Source organism: Balaenoptera musculus, chromosome 19, assembly GCF_009873245.2.
Source record: "Balaenoptera musculus isolate JJ_BM4_2016_0621 chromosome 19, mBalMus1.pri.v3, whole genome shotgun sequence".
NCBI classification, from domain to species: Eukaryota; Metazoa; Chordata; class Mammalia; order Artiodactyla; family Balaenopteridae; genus Balaenoptera; species Balaenoptera musculus.
This window is the reverse complement of record NC_045803.1, coordinates 16,355,160-16,375,488: the sequence shown is the minus strand read 5'-3', so window position 1 is coordinate 16,375,488 and position 20,329 is coordinate 16,355,160.

Genomic DNA, 20,329 nt, shown 5'->3' with positions numbered 1-20,329 from the left:
TGCTTTTGCAGGCCCCACTCTGCCCAGAAGTCCCTTTGGTGAGTAACAAAATTTCAAAATCTCTTTGGACACTCTCTAGGTTGTGACCACTACTACTTTGAGATCTTTCTTCTCGTGTTCTTAGCTTACTAACTGGGTACAAACCACTTTAAATAGTGTGGGAGATAGTTCTGCTGCTTGTTGGCAAGATTGTGCTTTGAGTTGTGCTACTCTGTGCTACATTTGCTGTGTCCTGCAGAGCCTCGGTTATACATTTAATCAACATAAGTCAACAGTTTTGATAATTGGTGCTTAGGGATGGGCTAACAGGATGGGGGCCCTCCTTACGGTGGTCCTGGGTTGTGTGTCTTGGTCTAGATACATCTGTATGTGTCTTAGAATTGTGTGTCTCACTTCCAGCATAAGCTGTGACTGATGCTAGGCTCAGGGGAATGACTCAGCCTGTGACTGCTGGTTGTGTGTCTCAACTAGGCATTGGCCTCTGTTCTACAGAAATGTTCGGAGGGAAGACTGATACTCTGTACAATATATGCAACCATCAGCTGGTTGCTTGTGAAAGAGCAGTAATTAGAGAGTGAAAAAGCAGTCATGGGTTTTGCTAAGGTCTGTACTCTTTAAGAGCAGATGGCTGACTAAGACCTTTAAATATTTCTTCTGCTGCTACCCATGCCTCTATTACAACCAAGATCCTGATCCTCAGGGTTATTTGGAAAAACACCTACGGTGCCCTGTGGCACAGACACTTATTAACAGATCAAACTACTGAAGTGAGTCCTCATTTCAAAATTGCCAGGGCTTCCTTCTACCACTGTAGAACCCTTACCAAAAGACATGGTATTGGTAACACTGCGATCTGAGCTTTTCCAGTTATCTCAATAAGATCCCCAAGGAGCTCCAGGTTCTTCTATGACAAACTTTACCGAGCATCCAGTCTCCTCCTGGCCCAAACCCAGGTCCCTAAGGTGTAGGACCCACTGCCGCACTCTCTAACCTGAGTCAATGGCAACCTCCCTCGCCTCCTAGGGATGTAGCATGCCCCTGGGACCCCAGCCACCACCCACATACAACCATGATGGTCCACTGGTCACCACACAATATATAACCTATACAACCATGATGGTCCACTGGTCACCACACAATATATAACCTTTTATGGCCTTTATTGATACCAGTTTCCAAATCATGGTGATCCCCAGAAACCCCACTAAATTTAAAGGAGGAACTCACTGTGTTCTTTGGGGCATTACTAGACATAAGATTAAAGGCAAGCAAGTCCACCTTACCTTGACCTTATTATTGGCACAATAAGTTTGCCTAATTTTCCAGTGGTTATCTCTCTCACACCCTCTTTGGATTTTCTTTTTTTTAAATAAATTTATTTATTTAATTTATTCATTTTTGGCTGCGTTGGGTCTGCATTGCTGCACGTGGGCTTTCTCTAGTTGCCGTGAGTGGGGACTACTCTTCATTGTGGTGCGTGGGCTTCTCATTGCGGTGGCTTCTCTTGTTGCGGAGCACGGGCTCTAGGCACGCGGGCTTCAGTAGTTGTGGCATACGGGCTCTAGAGCACAGGCTCAGTAGTTGTGGCGCATGGGCTTAGTTGCTCCGCGGCATGTGGGATCTTCCCAGACCAGGGCTCGGATACCAATGTCCCCTGCATTGGCAGGCGGATTCTTCACCATCAGGGAAGCCCCTGGATTTTCCATTATTGGAATAGATGCTCTCCCCAGTCAAGTGGCCATTAGAATAAAATTTAAACTTTGGCCCTTATTGTTGCCTTCATAAAATGGGACCTTCTGGATCTGCCCCAACCCCCATTAAAATTGTTGATATAGCCCAGTATAAATTGAAACAGGGCCTTTAGGAATTGAGATCCTTTATACAAGATCTGTTAAGAGAAGACGTGATTATCTCCACTGTTTCTCCATTTTACAGCTCAATTTGGCCTGTCTTAAACCGGGAAAGAATGAATGATACCTTAAAGTGGATTACTACAACCTTAGTGCCATGGTCCCACCTATTAAAATGGGACCTAACAAAATTGAAATGACCAAAGGTGTACAAGCTTTCAGTTATAAGATGAGTAAGGTCTGGGGATTTAATGTATAGCATGGTAAACATGCTGTGTTGTACACTTGAAATTTGCTAAGACAGTAAATCTTAAGTGTTCTCACCACATACACACACAAAAAGGTAGCTATATGAGGTGATGGATACGTCAACTTGATTGTGGGAATCATGTATATACACATATATTTCTGTATATACACATGTATATATACATATATATGTACATGTGTATATACAGAAATATATGTATATATACATATATATACACATGTATATATAGAAATATATGTGTATATTTATATATAAAATCATGTATATATACATATATAAATATATTTATATAAAAATAATGTTGTATACTTTAAATATATATTTCAATATATACAATTTTACTTGTCAATTTTACCTTAATAAAGCTGGGATGGGGGGAAGAAATGACCAACACCATTCAATCTTCCACTGCCAAATACTTTGCTGTTATAGATTTGGCTACTATGTTCTATTCAGTCCCAATTTCAACAGTCCTTTCTGTTCAAATTCAGCTTTGAAAGGGATGCAATACATTTTTACTTGGTTGCTCATGGATACCTAAGTAGCCTGGCTGTTGCATACAATCTCTGCTGATAAGACCTCAATTGGATCCAGGAATCCCTATGTTTCCAGGTATGGCCACATTCTCAGATTAGGATATTCACTAGACACTCTGACACAGGACATACAAACAGTTACCACTGCACTATTGAGAGGGGATGGCTATTGCCCCACATGAGGTTCAGAGGCCTGTCACCTCAGTTAAATTCTTAGGCCTCATATGATCTGCTGAAGGCAGCTCCATTCCTGATGCAGTTAAAAGGCAACTTCTGACTTTATCAGCACCAACCACTCTCAACCAAGACCAACACCTATTAGGTCTCTTTGGCTTCTAGAAGCAACATATTCCTGTTTACAAATATAACTAATTTATTTACTAGCTTATTTATGCCTTCATTTGCAAACCACTGTGAATGGGGGCCCTTTACAACAGAAGGACCTAGAGTCGGTCCAGATGACCATATAACATTGCTTCCTTTACTGTCTCGTGGAAACTCCTTCATGGTGGAAGCTCTGGCAACCACCTGTTACGCTTCTTGGAGTCTGTGGACCACCCACAGTGGCCATATTTGCCTATGGGCTTCTGGTGCAAAAATCTGCCCACTTCAGCCACATGTTACACACCATTAGAGCTACAACTGCTAGCTGCAAACTGGGCCATCCTGGAAGTGGAGGCTCTCACAGGAGCTGGCCTTGTGACTCTCCACACTCAGCTGCCCATTATATTCTGGGTCATGGAAACAGTACCCTGCAGGTTTGGCATGGCCACTGAGATCTCCTTGCTGAAATGGAAGTGGTACCCACAGGACAGTGCCAAACCTGTGCTCTGGCATTATCCCACCTGTAGAGGGAAGTAGCCTCCTCTGTCCTCAGTCCCCTGCCAGGTGCCACCATGCTGGAGGAGGTCTTCCCTCTCCCAGACCCCTTGGTTACCTGGGGAGCCCTTTGGGATCATCTGAGTGAACAGCAAATGGAGTTTGTATATTTTATGGATGGTAACACCACCATCTCACATGATGGAGCTTGCTAGAGAGCTGGTTTTTTTGTTTGTTTATTTTTGTGGGGTTTTTTAAAAGATTTTTTTTGATGTGGGCCATTTTTTTAGAAGTCTTTATTGAATTTGTTACAATATTGCTTCTGTTTTATGTTTTGGTTTTTTGGCCACAAGGCATGTGGGATCTTAGCTCCCCAACCAGGGGTTGAACCCACACCCCCTGCATTGGAAGGCGAAGTCTTAACCACTGGACTGCCAAGGAAGTCCCAGAGGGCTGTTGTTTTTTATCCCTTAACCAAGACATCCCTGATAAAGGATGGGACCTAAACATCAGCACAATTGGCTGTACTCTAGGTAGCCATCATGGCATTGGAAAATGTCTTGGTCAACAATCCTAGATGATTGTCAATAATCGAGCCATTTAGTCTGGCCAATGGCAACAATTTCTCATTCAAGGCTTCCACCTTTGGTGTAATAAACAACTTTGGGGGATTCCTTGCCTCTTAGACATCAAAGATAAAAATAAAGGTCACACATGTCTCTGCACCAAGGCTCGTAATTCTTAAGCCCAATTTAATGCCCAAAGATAAGCACAAATTTTAGAGACTAAGGTGAAAACTTCCTAGATGACACTCCAGATCCCATTTCCCTACTTCTGGTCCAATGGGCCCATGAAATATCAGAACATAGAGGAGCCTTTAGTGCTCCTTTAGTGCTTAGGATGAATGCAAAGGGTTTTTCCTCTGTTCTGTCATGGCCAGTGTGATGACAAGCCAAAGCACTCTATGTGGGAAGACCTGTCATTAGCAGTATAATTACTAGGGTGCCATCCCACAGCGGTCCTGCCCCTACAGTTGCTGGCAAATAGATTTTATCAGGCCACTGGCCTTCTCTGCTGGTGCCACTCATTATGCCTTGACCATGGTGCATACTTACATGAGCATCTTACATGCACACCCCACTAGGCATGCGACCGCAGAAGCTCTCTTACATGGCCTCACTAAAACACTCTTCATTCCCTTTTGAGTTCCAGACATTACTGACCAAAGCACTCACTTCTCAAATACACAGTCTTGGCCTCTTGAACAAAGCGTTCAATGTAGCTTTCATCTTCCCTCTCAGCCTGAGGCTGCTGATCTTATAAACCACCACACTGGCTTGTTTCAACAAACCTTACTGAAATTACAAAATCAATGCGGCTTTCTAAATGAAACTATCTCCTGCTAGTGGCCCTCATTAAATTAAATTCCTGGCCCCTGGGGCACTCAACTCTATGTCAAAATGCACCGATAACACCTCAGTTGCCTTTCCTTGCCCTCTGTAGTGTGACACTTCACAAGTCAGGGTTTATGAAGATCGCATTGGAAAGGAAATTCCTCCCTTCCCCCTTCTATCTCTTTTGAATCTTGCCCCCATCCCAATTTTGATGGAAGTCAGATCAAGAACAGATTATTATTACCCATTCACTATCGAATTCCCCTCTGGTTATCTGCTAAGCTATTCAGGCACCCTGATGATGACTTGCCTAAGCCACAAGCTTTGCCAAAAATTTCAAGCGATAAAGGATATTTAATTGATAATGTCAATCATGATCTCACCCCAGGACACACACCCACAATGGTGTTGAGAGCAGAGAGAGGCCAAGGAGGATTAAAATTGGTATTAACCATATTTTCTAGTTTCTATACCTGATGCTTTGACATCTGGGGCCTTACTGACCCAGAGGGACTACCCCTCCCAGCAGTCCTAGAGTTAGCAAATGACTCTCCTGTGAGTGCACCTTTCCATATGTTAGTTAGTTTCCATATGCAAACTAACCAATCAAGAGCCCTTATCCCCAGTCAGCTCCTTTATTAGGCTTTTATACTCCCTTATACTTGGGAGGGCATGATTTCCCTGCCCTAATCACCCAGAGCCAGGTATCACACAACTGGGGCAGCATCTACACCCTGAGCCCACTGAAATTATTCAAACTAGCTAATTCCAAACCTGCTTAGCCTGCTTACCCTGCCTTGCCCATACCTTTCCGTGAAAACCACAATAAAGGCTCTTCCACAGTTCCTTCCCTCTCTCTGCCTACCACTGACCTTGGTGTTCCCTCATGTGGCCCTGCATGGCATGAGGTGCCCCCCTCCATTTTAATAACCTATCTTTTATCTCCTGATCTGTTGGTCTTACCACATCTGAATAAAAATACAACCTACATTTTAAAATGTGGTCTCATCTAAGAACATCCCCCACCAAGGAATGAAGGATCTCCCCAGCCAACTGAGACCTGAAATTGGGATAATGGTCCACACTATACCTATACTGGCCAGCAGCCCCAGGTGCTTCAGGCTACAACACCCACATGGAGCAAATGTTATTGCTTGGCCTTCCAGCTTTTCATATCCTGGCTGTGTCTACTTTGGGTAATGACGTGGGCCTGGGACACTGCAGGCCATTAAGCAGGCCCCAGCTGGCAATGTGACAGCCAGTGGGTTTTGGGGCTGCCCGTACTGTCACCCATACTCACTTGAGCTCTTCAACACTGCCAAGGCCAACCACTAGATGGCACCATAATTCCGTTTCCACCTTGCTGGCAAACATTTAGTTTTTTTTTGTTTTTTTTTTAAATTTTTATTTATTTATTTATTTTTATTTATTTATGGCTGTGTTGGGTCTTCGTTTCTGTGCGAGGGCTTTCTCCAGTTGCGGCAATCGGGGGCCACTCTTCATCGCAGCGCGCGGGCCTCTCACTATCGCGGCCTCTCTTGTTGCGGAGCACAGGCTCCAGACGCACAGGCTCAGCAATTGTGGCTCACGGGCCCAGTTGCTCCGCGGCATGTGGGATCCTCCCAGACCAGGGCTCGAACCCGTGTCCCCTGCATTGGCAGGCAGATTCTCAACCACTGCGCCACCAGGGAAGCCCCAAACGTTTAGTTTTAAGCAGCCCCTATTGGCTATTTTAAATTTACAAGGGAGTCACATAGGAGGCAGCGTTTATACTTGTTTATACCCCCACTGTTAAGCCTTTTGAATTAATATCCCTATGCCCAGGCCTGGCCTCTCAAAATACAAGTCAGACTGTTATTGAAAGGGCAACGGAAAGCTTCACAGGGGGATGTATGCAATGAGGCTTCTCTGGGATTTTCTTTTTTTTTCTATTTTTGGCTGCGTCGGGTCTTCGTTGCTGCGCGCGGGCTTTCTCTAGTTGCGGCGAGGGGGGCTACTCTTTGTTGCGGTGCACGGGCTTCTCATTGCGGAGTCTTCTCGTTGCGGAGCACGGGCTCTAGGTGCGTGGGCTTCAGCAGTTGTGGCGCATGGGCTCAGTAGTTGCGGCTTGTGGGCTCTACAGTGCAGGCTCAGTAGTTGTGGCGCACGGGCTTAGTTGCTCCGTGGCATGTGGGATCTTCCCGGACCAGGGCTCGAACCCGTGTCCCCCTGCATTGGCAGGTGGATTCTTAACCACTGTGCCACGAGGGAAGTCCCTTCTTTGGGATTTTTATATCCCCAATATGATGCCAAGATAGTAACCTCTTTTCTTATTCATTGTGCCTCTCATTATCCAACCACATAAATTTCTGTGGCTCCCAGCCAACAAAGTTTATGCTGCAAGGTCCTGAATTTGGCTAAAGATTATTACAAACTTAGTTAAGGCCATGGCCTCACCCTTAACCAACTCTGCGACAGCCTGATGGACCATCAGATAACCTCAGCCCCACAGCTGGACTCATCCTAGATGGAATCTTCCCTGACCCCAAGCCCTCATTATACCTTGATGTCAAAGGTCTCCTCCACCCCCAGACCCCTTGCTGCTCTCTCCACTTCTCTTACTTTCCCAATTCAGCCGCAGCCACAACAAACTATCCTCCCTTCTCCTTTAACCCTTTTGCTTTCTGCTTCCCAGAACTCTGCTCTTCTAGCCCCACTCCCTAATAGAACATTACAAAATAATTTGACTTGTGCTATCTTCATTTTGGGGAAAATATAACCTTTCAGTCTGTCCCTAAACAAACCGCATCAGTCTTACTCCCATGCACCAAGCGTACTGTATTCTTGCCAACTGCCCTATTCAGCTGACCACTTTGGGAGTCACTGGTGCTGCCTTAGGAGCCCACAATACTATACAACAAAACAAAATAATTGATGCCAATCAGGAAATGTCCAAGATAATAACCAAATATATAATTAAAGCTTAACAGCCCTCAAAGCCCTAAAAGAAGGGTGGTGCTCTCTGGCAGCCATGGTTGAAAACCACCACCTAGTGTTGGGCTATCTACTGGCCAGCCAAATAGACATTTGTTCCCTTAATGGTACTTCTTGCTGCATGGGGATAAACAAACAGGCCTCCACTTCCAGGTAGAGGTCACACAGGGTACTCTGTAAGAGACAGAGGAGAGATATTAGATTTCCATTCCCTCCCTCCCCTGTTCCTGGTCTCACTGGTCCAATGGTGCTCATGTCCTACCAGGAGAATTTTTCCCCATCGACTGTGATGTGTCGTATACCATGAGCAAGAATAGCACCTTTCATCCACCACCAGCCCCCCCTCCCCCGCCAGAAAAATGAATCCAAATCTTTGGGCTTAGATTCTCTTGTGGCTCAAGAAAAGTTTCTATTCTATATATTGATATCCATCCCATGAGGCTACCTGGGACAAAACAGCAGGGTCACCTTAAGGAAAATATTGACCTAGAAACCTCAAATTGATGGTTATTATCTTCAAAGTCCTTGTAGGCAAAAATCCATGCCCTGCACATAGGTTACTGTCTTCCTGCCTTCTTGTTTAATACCAATAGATCTTTCTTCTGGAAGGGTTGCATGCAAGAGGGACAAAAGCATTTTCATAGAAAAATTTATAATTTAACCAGAAAGACACATTATGTTTAAAAATTGGTTAGTACAAAAATTTGAATTTTTAAAATACCCCAAAATGGGTTTATATAATCCCCCATCCCTTACTGTTTAATAGCCATCTTAATTTTCCATCTATATGACTTTCCAGAAAGTGGTCAAAGGAGATGGAAGGCCCTTGCAGGGTCCCCAACAGAGACCAAGGTGTCAATAACTATAAAAGAAGGATGTACAGTTGAAGGAAGGGAGCAGACCAGGTAACCGAGCAGGACCCTATGGGGTCTTCCCAGGACAGATTTCACCCCCCCACCCCACCCCAGTGTCCTCCGCCTGCCTCTTGTCTGTAGAAAAACTTTAGCCTCCTAGGCCTTCCCTGAGTTCTGAATAGTAATCAGAGAAGTGAGAAAATGCAGAAAGGAAAACAGTCAAGCAAGACAAAATAATAATAGTTTAGTAATTTAACAAAGTCAAGGGCTACAGATAATATTCTGAGCCATATCCTTTAGAGCTATTTTGTAGATACTGAAACCCCTACCAGGTGGAAGAAGTTAACTATATGCTGCTACAAGCACACAGACCCCAGGCTGGTTGGATCTAGAAGGTTGATGATGCTGACTCTCGATTACCTCACTACCAACCAATCAGAAGAATGTCCACAAGCTGATCACATAACTCACAACCCCTCTCCCTCACCCTGTCTTTATAAACCTTTCCCTGAAAGCCTTCAGGGAGTTCAGGTCTTTCAGGCACTAGCTACATGGACTTCTTGCTTGGTGCCCTGCAATAAATGCTGCACTTTCCTTCACCACAACCAGGTGTCTGTAGATTGGCTTTACTGTGTGCAGATAACGGGACCCAAGTTTGGTTCAGTAACAACATTCTGACCAAACATATGGCACAAATGAGAAGTGTCCTTATGGGGAAATTGCTGCATTGAGACCCCAGACTGCTTACCTGAGATATGTAGTCCATGTTGGGGTTATCTTGTCTCCTCCCATCAGCCACTTAATCCTGTCCTTTTTAAAAAATCATATACTTTATTTATTTATTTAAAATTTTAATTTATTGATTGATTGATTTTTGGCTGCACTGGGTCTTTGTTGCTGTGTGCGAGCTTTCTCTAGTTGTGGCGGGCAGGGGCTACTCTTCGTTGCAGTGCGTGAGCTTCTTATTGCTGTGGTTTCTCTTGTTGCAGAGTACAGGCTGTAGGCGCACGGGCTTCAGTAGTTGCAGCACGCGGGCTCAGTAGTTGTGGCTCACAGGCTCTAGAGTGCAGGCTCTGTATTTGTGGCACACAGGCTTAGTTGCTCCGCGGCATGTGGGATCTTCCCGGACCAGGGATCAAACCTGTGTCCCCTGCATTGGCAGGCGGATTCTTAACCACTGTGCCACCAGGGAGGTCCCTAATCCTGTCCTTTAATTGTCCGTCCAAATGCTCAATCATCCCTTAAGCTTGGGGGTGGTATGGAGCATGGAGAGTCCATACACCCTGTGATTGGGCGCACTGATGTGTAGCTTGGGCCACAAATCAGGGGCCATCATCTGAAGCAATATGTTCAGGAAATCCAAACAAGAAGCAAATGTGGTCTTGTAGGGCCTGGGTTATGTGGTCTGAGTCAGTGGAATTCACGTAGATGCCTAGGCCAAACCCAGAGAGTGTCAACTGCAGTCAGGATCCACCAAAACTCTGTATAGGTAGAGGCCCAATTTGGTTTCTCTGCCAAGAATATCCTGGCCCACTGGCTGGGAAATCTATCCCTGGGCAGTGTTCTTAGTCTTGGGCAGGGTCTGGCAGGCAGGACAGTTTTTCCATGTGGTTTTGGCATCTTATGATGACTTGTGGCAGTCCATGAGAATAAGCCCAGCCTAGGAAGGTGTCTGAATTTCTATGGGCTGTTTCTATGGGCTTCTCTAGGATCCAGGAGGAGATCAGTTGCACCAGTTGAGGGTCAGGTGGATCAGTGCAGATGTGGGAATCTTCTCACTGTTGAGGGAGTCCTGAACAAAAGGCTCTGGCACTTTTATGGACCTTGGGATCAGAGAGCGGACAAGGGATCCCCCTTGGATTCCCCTAGGAATGGGAAAGTACTGGGTACTGAGTCAGAGTGGGGAAAAGCATTTTCAAGCTTTCCCCTAACAAGGAAGTATCAGCAGAGATATCTGAAGAAGACCTCTGCTCAAGGTCTCAGATACAGAGACTTGGGAAAGAAGGCACCAAGGGTAGGAATGCAAATATGTGAAGAACATAACTGTCCAGGGGGTCCTGAGCCCTTCACTGCAACTCCCTTCAGAAACTGCAGTGCACTGGCAGCGTACCAAGTCTGGTATGGGGAGGGCAGCTTACCCCTGTAGGCCTGCCACATAAAGCCATTTTAACAGCCTATAGTCAGGCCTGAGAAGTCACTCACAGGTTTTCAACCAAGATCTGCACTCCTCAGGTATTGCTCCTTGTGTTATTGATTCATAGGAGCTTTAATATATTCTGGATACTAGTCATTTGTTTGCTATATGATATGTTGTAATTATTTTTCCTAGTTTATGACTTTTTTTATTTTTATGAAGTCTTTTGATAAAATTTCTTAATTTTGATGTAATGGCATTTTCAACTATTTGTTTTATGTTTTGTGCTTTTAATGTCTTGTTTATGAAAAATTTCCCTACCACAAGTTATTCATGGCATTTACTTTTTTTTATTGGGGCGGGTGTCACCTTATTTGATCCAATATGTCTGACTGCTGTTTATGGATTTTGGAATTTCAACACCATTTTACACACTGATGTTGCTATTTATTACTTCCTGCATCTCCTAGCTGCCATATGAGATTGTTTTTCTTCTATCTATTAAAAAACACTGTGACTTCCCTGGCTGCCCAGTGGTTAAGACTTTGCCTTCCAATGCAGGGGGTGCGGGTTCAATCCCTGGTTGGGGAGTTAAGATCCCACATGCCTCATGGCCAAAAACCCAAAGCATAAAACAGAAGCAATATTATAACAAATTCAATAAAGATTTTATAAAATGGACCACATCAAAAAAAAATCTTTTTAAAAAAAAACATCCTTTAGAGTTTCCTTTAGTGTTGGTCCACTGGTGACAAATTCTCTCAATATTTTTATATGAAAATACCATTGTTTCATCTTAATTTCTGAAGGACTTTCACTGGATTTTGAATTCTAGGAAGGCAGTTATTTTTTGTTAGCACTTCTGTTACCTTACTTCTGACTTTCATTATGTTGAGGAGCTAGCAGTTATGTTTGTTTCTTTGAAAGCAATATAGCCTTTCTTCTCTCAGTGTTTTTAAGATTTTGTTTTGTTTTTTGGCATATATGCTGATTTTTTCCTGTTTGGGATTTGTAGGGCTTCTTGATTTTTTAAAAAAAATCAGTTTTGGAAAATTAACAGCTACTCTCTTTTCAGATATTACATCTGTCCTATTGTCTCAGTCCTCTTTCTGGGACTTCAAGTGCATATGTAATAGATGGTCTCACCATATCACATTTGTGTCCTTATGTTCTTTTTTTTTAAGTGTTTTAAAAAATTGAAGTATAGTTGATTTACAATGTTGTGCCCAATCTCTGCTGTACAGCAAAGCGACTCAGTTATACACATATATGTATTCTTTTTTTAAATATTCTTTTCCATTATGGTTTATCACAGGATATTGAATATAGTTCCCTGCACTATACATTAGGACCTTGTTATTTATCCATTCTATACGTAATAGTTTGGAGCTACTAACCCCAAACTCCCAGTCCTCCCTCTCTCTCCTTCCCCGCTTGGCAACCACAAGTCTTTTCTCTATGTCTATGAGCCTGTTTCTGTTTCATAGATAATGTCATTTGTGCCATATTTTAGATTCCACATATAAGTGATATCATATGGTATTTGTCTTTCTCTTTCTGACTTATTTCACTTAGTATGATAATCTCTAGTTGCATACATGTTGCTGCAAATGGCATTATTTCGTTCTTTTTTATGGCTGAGTAGTATTCCATTGTATATATGTACCACATCTTTATCCATTCATCTGTCAATGGACATTTAGGTTGTTTCCATGTTTTGGCTATTGTGAACGTGCTGCTATGAACATAGGGGTGCATGTATCTTTCTGAATTATAGTTTTGTCCGGGTATATTCCCAGGAGTGGGATTGCTGGATCATATGGTAATTCTATTTTTAGTTTTCTGAGGAACCTTCATACTGTTTTCCATAGTGGCTGTACCAATTTACATTCCCACCAACAGTGTACGAGGGTTCCCTTTTCTCCACATCCTCTCCAACATTTGTTATTTGTAGACTTTTTAATGATGGCCATTCTGACAGGTGTGGGGTGATGTCTCATTGTGGTTTTGATTTGCATTTCTCTAATAATAAGCGATGTTGAGCATCTTTTCATGTGCCTACTGGTCATCTGTATGTCTTCTTTGGAGAAAAGTCTATTAAGGTCTTCTGCTCAGTTTTTGATTGGGTTATTTGTTTTTTAAAAGGCATATAGATTAGAAAGAAGTAAAACTATCTTTTTGCAGAGGACATGATTATTTACCCTATCTAACCATCATACCTACTACTACTAATAATAATAGTTTGGTCATACACCTAAACATAAAAGCTAAAACAAAAGAGTGATTATTGGAAAACATACGATTTTGTGATTTAGGGAAAGGCAAATGTTTCTTAGGTCACAGAAGACAAAAACCATTAAAAGTTAAAGCTGATAAATTAAGAGTTCATCAAAATTAAAAACTTCTCACCAAAAGACATCTTTACAAAAACAAACAGGCAAGGAACAGAGTAGGAGAAAATATTCATAAAACATATATCTGACAAAGGACTGGTATCCAGGATACATAGAGAACTCTAAAACTCAATAATTTTTGGACATTTTATAAAAATATATAAATAGCCAAAAATCTTATGTAAGAGAACTCAACATCATTAATTATCAGGGACATGCAAATTAAAACCACTAAGATACCACTGCACGCTCACCAGAATGGTTAAAGTGAAAAAGGCTAATAACTCCTAAAGCTGGATTTTGTGGAACAACTGGAACTCTCAGACATTGTTGGTAGGGCTTGAAAATGGAGAAAGATCTGGAAAGTTTCTTATAAAACTAAACATATACCCACCCTATGACTCAACAATTCCACTCCTGGCTATTTACCCAAGAGGATGAAAACTATAATCACAGAAAAGAATGTTATTAGAAGCTTTTAGCCAAAACAACCCAAGTGTACATCTCTGTAAGGATTGATAAACCATACATTATTCATACAATAAAACACTGCTCAGCAATAAAAAGGAATGAATTACTGATAGACCCAACAATATTATATATATATATTATATATATTATATATAATATATATACAAAATCTCGAAAACATTCTCATTGAAAGAACACTTACACAAACAAGTATATTTTGTAAGATTTCATTTATATGAAATTCTGAAAGAGGCAAAGTTAACCTGCAGCCCCCTACCCCCAAAAAAGAACAATATTTGCCTCTGGATGGTTGGTTGTGAGTTTTGACACCATGAGGCACAAAGGCACTTCTTCGGGTGATTGTAAAGTTCTATATTTTGATAAGGGTTTGGATTACATATACACATTGGTCAAAACCAAGAAAGTACACTCAAAATTTCTGCATTTTTTTCCTGTATGTACATCAAAACAGAAAGGCAAACAAAGATTGAACTCTTATTAATATGCTTCCTGAAGTATTTAGGAGGTAGTGTACTGATGTCTGCAATTTACTTTGAAGTGCATATAATAATTAGATGGATTACTGTCTGTATAGAGAGATGGATAGATACATGACAAAGCTAGTATAATAAAATGTTAAGGATAGAATCTAGGTGGTGAGTATATAGATGTTCAGTGTAAAACTCCCTCAAGTTGGCTGTATGTTTGAAATTTTTCATAATTAAAATATTGTAAAATAAAGAAAAATTTAAAAGTCAGCTTTGAATGCCACCAAGGCAAGATATAACCTTAGTTAGATTACTGCAATACCAATCAAATGAGATTTTTCTTGCTCCTTATTTCTCTTGTCCGCTGGTTCAATCCCAGAAGAGCCAGAGACCACGTACAGAGAGGGATAAAGTAAAGTAGTCAAATTACAGACTGGGGTATTAGAGAAGAAATTCCAAGTTGCAGGAGGTGGAAAGTTTTTGCTTTAAATGAAGTTTGAAGTAATGATTTTTCCAGGGAATATTTTAATTAGCAAAAATGATTATACTTATTGAGAGTGACCTCAGTTTTATCATCTTACAGTGACTGAAGAAGCTATCGAATCTGCCAAGACTTCATTTAGGAGCATGAAAAAACACACAGAAGTGTTTAAAGTAGTAGTTAACAGAATATTTTGTTTGCAAGCAATGCGTGGAGTCTTACTCAATTCAATATATTTGTTATTAGTTGACATGGAGTTTCCGGATATACAATGATATCTGGAAATTATGACAGTCTAAATCTCCTTTTCAATTCTTACACCTATAATTATTTCACTTACCTAATTGCCAGCACAATTCTGTAGGCTCAAATGAAAGCAGGTATCAGATATCCAGCTAGTCACAGTCAGGCATGGTTTATGAGTCGCTCAGCAGTCTGCCACCATAGAACATATGCAGGAGAACCACATCCCTTCCGTAACCATTACATAAATACTAACACATCTATAAAAACAGACACATTCAGTTACCTACTATCTCATCCACTCAACAAAACCACAATCCTAAGGCACCACATCATTCTCTACCTCATATAAGTAATTCTACACAGAAAAATCACACTCACAAACCACTTCCTGTTAATGTCTCCTCCAGTCACTTACAAGCTCAAACACGACTCACACTTAATCTAAAAATAGATACACCAGAGGAAACACCACACGGCAACACGACTCCACCCACTTCCACAACCGGCTGCAGAGTAGCTCGAGGTGACCAGCATCAGGTCAGGCACAGAGGGCCACCCCAATTCGGGACATACACCTACACACAAACACACGTCACACCCGCTACGTGCCAGGCCCGGCTCCAGGCACTTGGGCTTCCCCAGGGACAAAACACAAAATCCACCACGCCCCACCCCCACCCCCCCCGCCAGACCTCGTTCCATGTCACACCCACGGAGGACATTAGCATTCCTACCCAGAACAAAAGTAGGGTGCTCAACACACGTAGGTCTGAAGCTCTCAGTTTCCTCCTGGGCTTTTGCAGCTCTGGGTCAGGCTCTGGCGTCCTCGCTCAATAGGCTGCACCTGGCTGCGCGTGCACGCTCCTGTGGGCTTGACGGCCCTGTAGTCTGGGGCATTTCTTCCTCTGCAATTTTTTGGGAATAATTTGTGAAGGATTGGTGTTAGTTGTTCTCTAAAAGTTTGTTAGAATTTACCTGTGAAGCCATCTGGTTCTGGACTTTTGTTTGTTGGGAGCTTTTTAAAATAACTGATTCAATTTCAGTACGGATAATTGGTCTGTTCATATTTTCTGTTTCTTCCTGGTTCAGTCCTGGGAGAGTGTTCATTTCTAGGAATTTGCCCATTTTTTTCTAGGTTGTCCATTTTATTGCATATTTGTTTGTAGTAATCTCTTATGATCCTTTTTATATTTTTGTGTTGTCAGTTTTAACTTTTTATTTCTGATTTTATTAATTTGGGCTCTCTCTTTTTTCCTTGATGAGTCTGGTTAAAGGTTTATGAATTTTGCTTATCTTTTCAAAGAACCAGCTCTTAGTTTCATTGATCTTTTCTATTCTTTTTTGTTTTTTAGTGTCTATTTTATTTCTGCTCTGATCTTTATGATTTCTTTCCTTCTACTAACTTTTCATTTTGTTTGTTCTTTTTCTAGTTCCTTTAGGTGTAAGGTTAGGTTGTTTATTTGAGATTTTGATGTCCACAATTTTAAGTTCTGGTATTGATAACGTGTGTGTTCTCTCTTTTCTCTTGATCACCTTTGGTATAAGTTTGTCAATTTTATTGATCTTTTCACAGAACCTATTAAATTTTAATTGATTTTCTCTATATCTTTTTCTCTTTCATTGATTTCCATTCTTTATTATTTTGTTTGCTTTGGGTTTAATTTACACATTTTAATAGTTTCTTAGATCACTGATTTTGATAACTTTTTTCTTTTGTAATACAAGAATTTGGAGCTAGAAATTTCCCTCCTCTCTGTGTAGTTTTATTCAGCTTCCTTTCACAAATTTCAGTATATTTTCTTTATCACCAGGTTAAAAGTTTTACATTTTCCACATGATTTCTTCTTGACTTATGGATTCTTTAGAAATATGCTGTTTAAATATTAATTATTTTGCAGATTTTCCAAGTATCTTTACTTTTGATTTCTAGCTTAATTCTATTGTGGTCACATCATATATTTCAAGCCTTTCAAATTTATAGGGACTTATTTTATGGCCCCAAATATGGTCTATTATGATGAATATTTTATATGCAGTTGAAAAGAATATGTATTCTGCTGTTGTTGAATGAAGTGCTCTATAAATGTAAAGTTGATTGATACAAACAGTTGGTCAAGTCTTTATTTTTATTTTGTGTCTACTTGTCCTATCAATGAAAGAGAAGTGTGGAAATCTCCAACTGTAATTATAGATTTCTTTATTTCTTTTTCAATTGTACCTGGTTTTGCTTCTTGTAGTTTAGAACTACAATTATACATATGTTGGACCCCTTAGTATTATCCCACAGGTCATTATTGAAGTGTTTTGGTCCCCCCCCCCCCAGATTTTGTTTTTTTTCCTTCTGAACTTTTTTCTAGATACTTTCTTTTGCTATGTGCATAAGTTCACTAGACTTTTTCTAATGTCTAACCTGCTGTTAATTTCATATAATATCATTTCAGATGTTATAGTTTCACCTCCAGAAAGGCCACTTGCATGTTTTTTTTTTAATCTTAAATTTCTCTCCTTATCATGTCCATATTTTCCTGTGCATTGGATCTTATTTATAGTAACTGTTTTTAACACCCTTGCTGTTTTTATTGTCTCTGTCATTTCTGCATCTGTTTCTATGAACTGATGTTTTTCTGCTTCTTCAAATGTCTATAATTCTTGATTGGAAGTTGGATATTCATTTGCTGTCAGCACAGAGATTTCTTTGTTCTGCTTAGACTCTCCTTCTCTGTTTTGCAGAGTATGGCATTCTAAATACAAAATTATTTTCCTTTTAATTTAAATATTTAGACAGTTTTACTGATATATTTGTCACTGATTAAAGTCTGATGTTAATATGATTCTTATTCTTTTGTAAGTACACAGTTTTTTCTCTTTGAAACATTCAGAATTTTTATGTTAATCATTCAGGTTCTGAATTTTTTCTAAGAACTTTCTCGGTATTATTTATTTTTTTGTATTTTTATTTAATGCATGTGATTGAATTTAAGAAGCCATGGGTGGTAATTCCACCATTATTTTATTTATCACTTAAAAATCAGTACTAATTAAACTAGGCTATGTAATTTGTTAAACTCAATTTCACAGATGTTAAAATGTGAAGAAATGTGCAACTCAAAACTGGGGATATAGATATTTTCCTGCTAACCACATGATGGTTCTAATTTAATCTGAGCATTCTTATCCATCTTTATTTTTTGAAATCTCCATCTTCCTGTGAAGAACATGACCTCCCCTCAGTTCTCTCTGTTCTTGTCTCCTGGACATTCTGTTAGATGGCTATTGTCATTCAGGAGGTGTGGTCCATTTGTGAACTTTGGAGGTTAAGTAAGTCCCTGCTATTGCCCATAACAGCACATGAGTATATGTAGAGGTGTACATTTTTCTGAGTAAAGGGGCATATTGAATATGATCTTCAAATAGATATGTGACCCATCACTCCAAAAATTTTAAAATTGCTGAATGTCAAATTTATATACACATTCTACATCTATATTCCTTTCTGCTGCATTCTGGTGCTCGTTTCTCTATTTTTTGTGTCCTGATTTACTTTTTCACTATGTACTTATTGCTATTCAAGCCAACTACTGAACTTTTAATTCAATGAGTACAAATTAAAATTTTGTATAATCTAAGTGATTCCACTTTCTAAATTTGTTAATTCCTTATATCTATTGAGGATGCTATTTAAACTTATTCTAAAATTCTGGTTTTCTTTTTTCTCTAACCATTTTTTGGAGGCAGTCTTCCAGTCTTCCATTCATTCAGCTTGATTTCTTTGTAGTCAGCTTGAGTGGAAAAATGGATTTGCAGCTGACCTGTTTTTGTGAGATAAGGGGGAGAGGACTTCCCTGGTGGTGCAGTAGTTAAGAATTCGCCTGCCAATGCAGGGGACACAGGTTCAGTCCCTGGTCTGAGAAGATCCCACATGCTGTGGAGTGACTAAGCCTGTGCACCACAACACCTGAGCCTCTGCTCTAGAGCCCATGAACCACAACTCCTGAAGCCCGTGCGCCCTAGAGCCCGCGCATCACAACTACTGAACCCATGCCCCGCAACTACTGAAGCCCACGCCCTCTAGGGCCCATGTGCTGCAACTACTGAGCCTGCGTGCTGCAACTACTGAAGCCCGTGTGCCTAGAGCCCGTGCTCTGCAACAAGAGAAGCTACTGCAGTGAGAAGCCCGTGCACTGCAATGTAGAGTAGCCCCCGCTCGCCACAACTAGAGAAAGCCCAGGTGCAGCAAAGAAGGCCCAATGTAGCCAAAAAAAAAATAGAGAAAGAGATAAAGGGGAGATATATTTTCGTGTTGTGGGGTATCAAGTTACCTTACTGGTTAGTACTGTGGATGTGGATGCTTCCCTTTCCTTCTAGGGCATTACCAGGAACTGGCCTATGAATCATGTCCAAGTTCCCTCACCTATTGCTTTCTTCTGAAGGCAAACAGTTGTAGTCATGTAGACATGCTGTGCAGGTTCAGTCTATTTGCTGCTTTTGGCTTAGTACCCTTCCCCCATCAAATAAACACCAGTTGTTTATTATGTCTTCCTTCCTACTTCTTATTCTGACAAATGTTGAGCTTGGAACACCATTGGTGAGTCACTTTCACTTTTTGTAGCAGTGCTGTTTTGTATTTTGGCTTGTGGTTTTCTTAGGTAATAACTATTTTTTTTTTATGTGTGTATGTAAAATAGTTTCACTCTACCATATATGTAAAAATCTCTTTGTCCTACTGAATTGAAGTTCACTTTAATATACACTACACTTTGTAAAATATCTGCAATGCTTCTGAACTTTCTATTCTGTTCCATTCATATTGCCTGTATAATTATTCACCAGTACTATAATGTTTTCATTATTCAGTCTTTAACATAACACAAACAACATCTGGTATGATTATTCTTCCACTGTTGTTCTTTTTCAAACATTTTCATGTTATTCTTCCTTATTTTTCCAAATGAACTTTATTTTTTATTTTATTTTTGGCTGCATTGGGTCTTCGTCACTGCACACAGGCTTTCTCTAGTTGTGGTGAGTGGGAGCTACTCTTCATTGCGGTGCGCAGGCTTCTCATTGTGGTGTTTTCACTTTTTGCGGAGCATGGGCTCTAGGCACGTGGGCTTCAGTAATTGCAGTACGTGGGCTCAGTAGTTGTGGCATGCGGGCCCTAGAGGGCATGGGCTTCAGTAGTTGTGGTGCATGGGCTCTAGGGCACACGGGTTTCAGTAGTTGTGGCATGTGGGCTCACTAGTTGTGGCTCACGGGCTCTGAGCGCAGGCTCAGTAGTTGTAGCACCTGGGCTTAGTTGCTCCATGGCATGTGGGATCTTCCCAGACCAGGGCTCGAACCCATGTCCTCTGCATTGGCAGGTGGATTCTTAACCACTGTGCCACCAGGGAAGTCCCTCCATATGAACTTTAAATTTTAA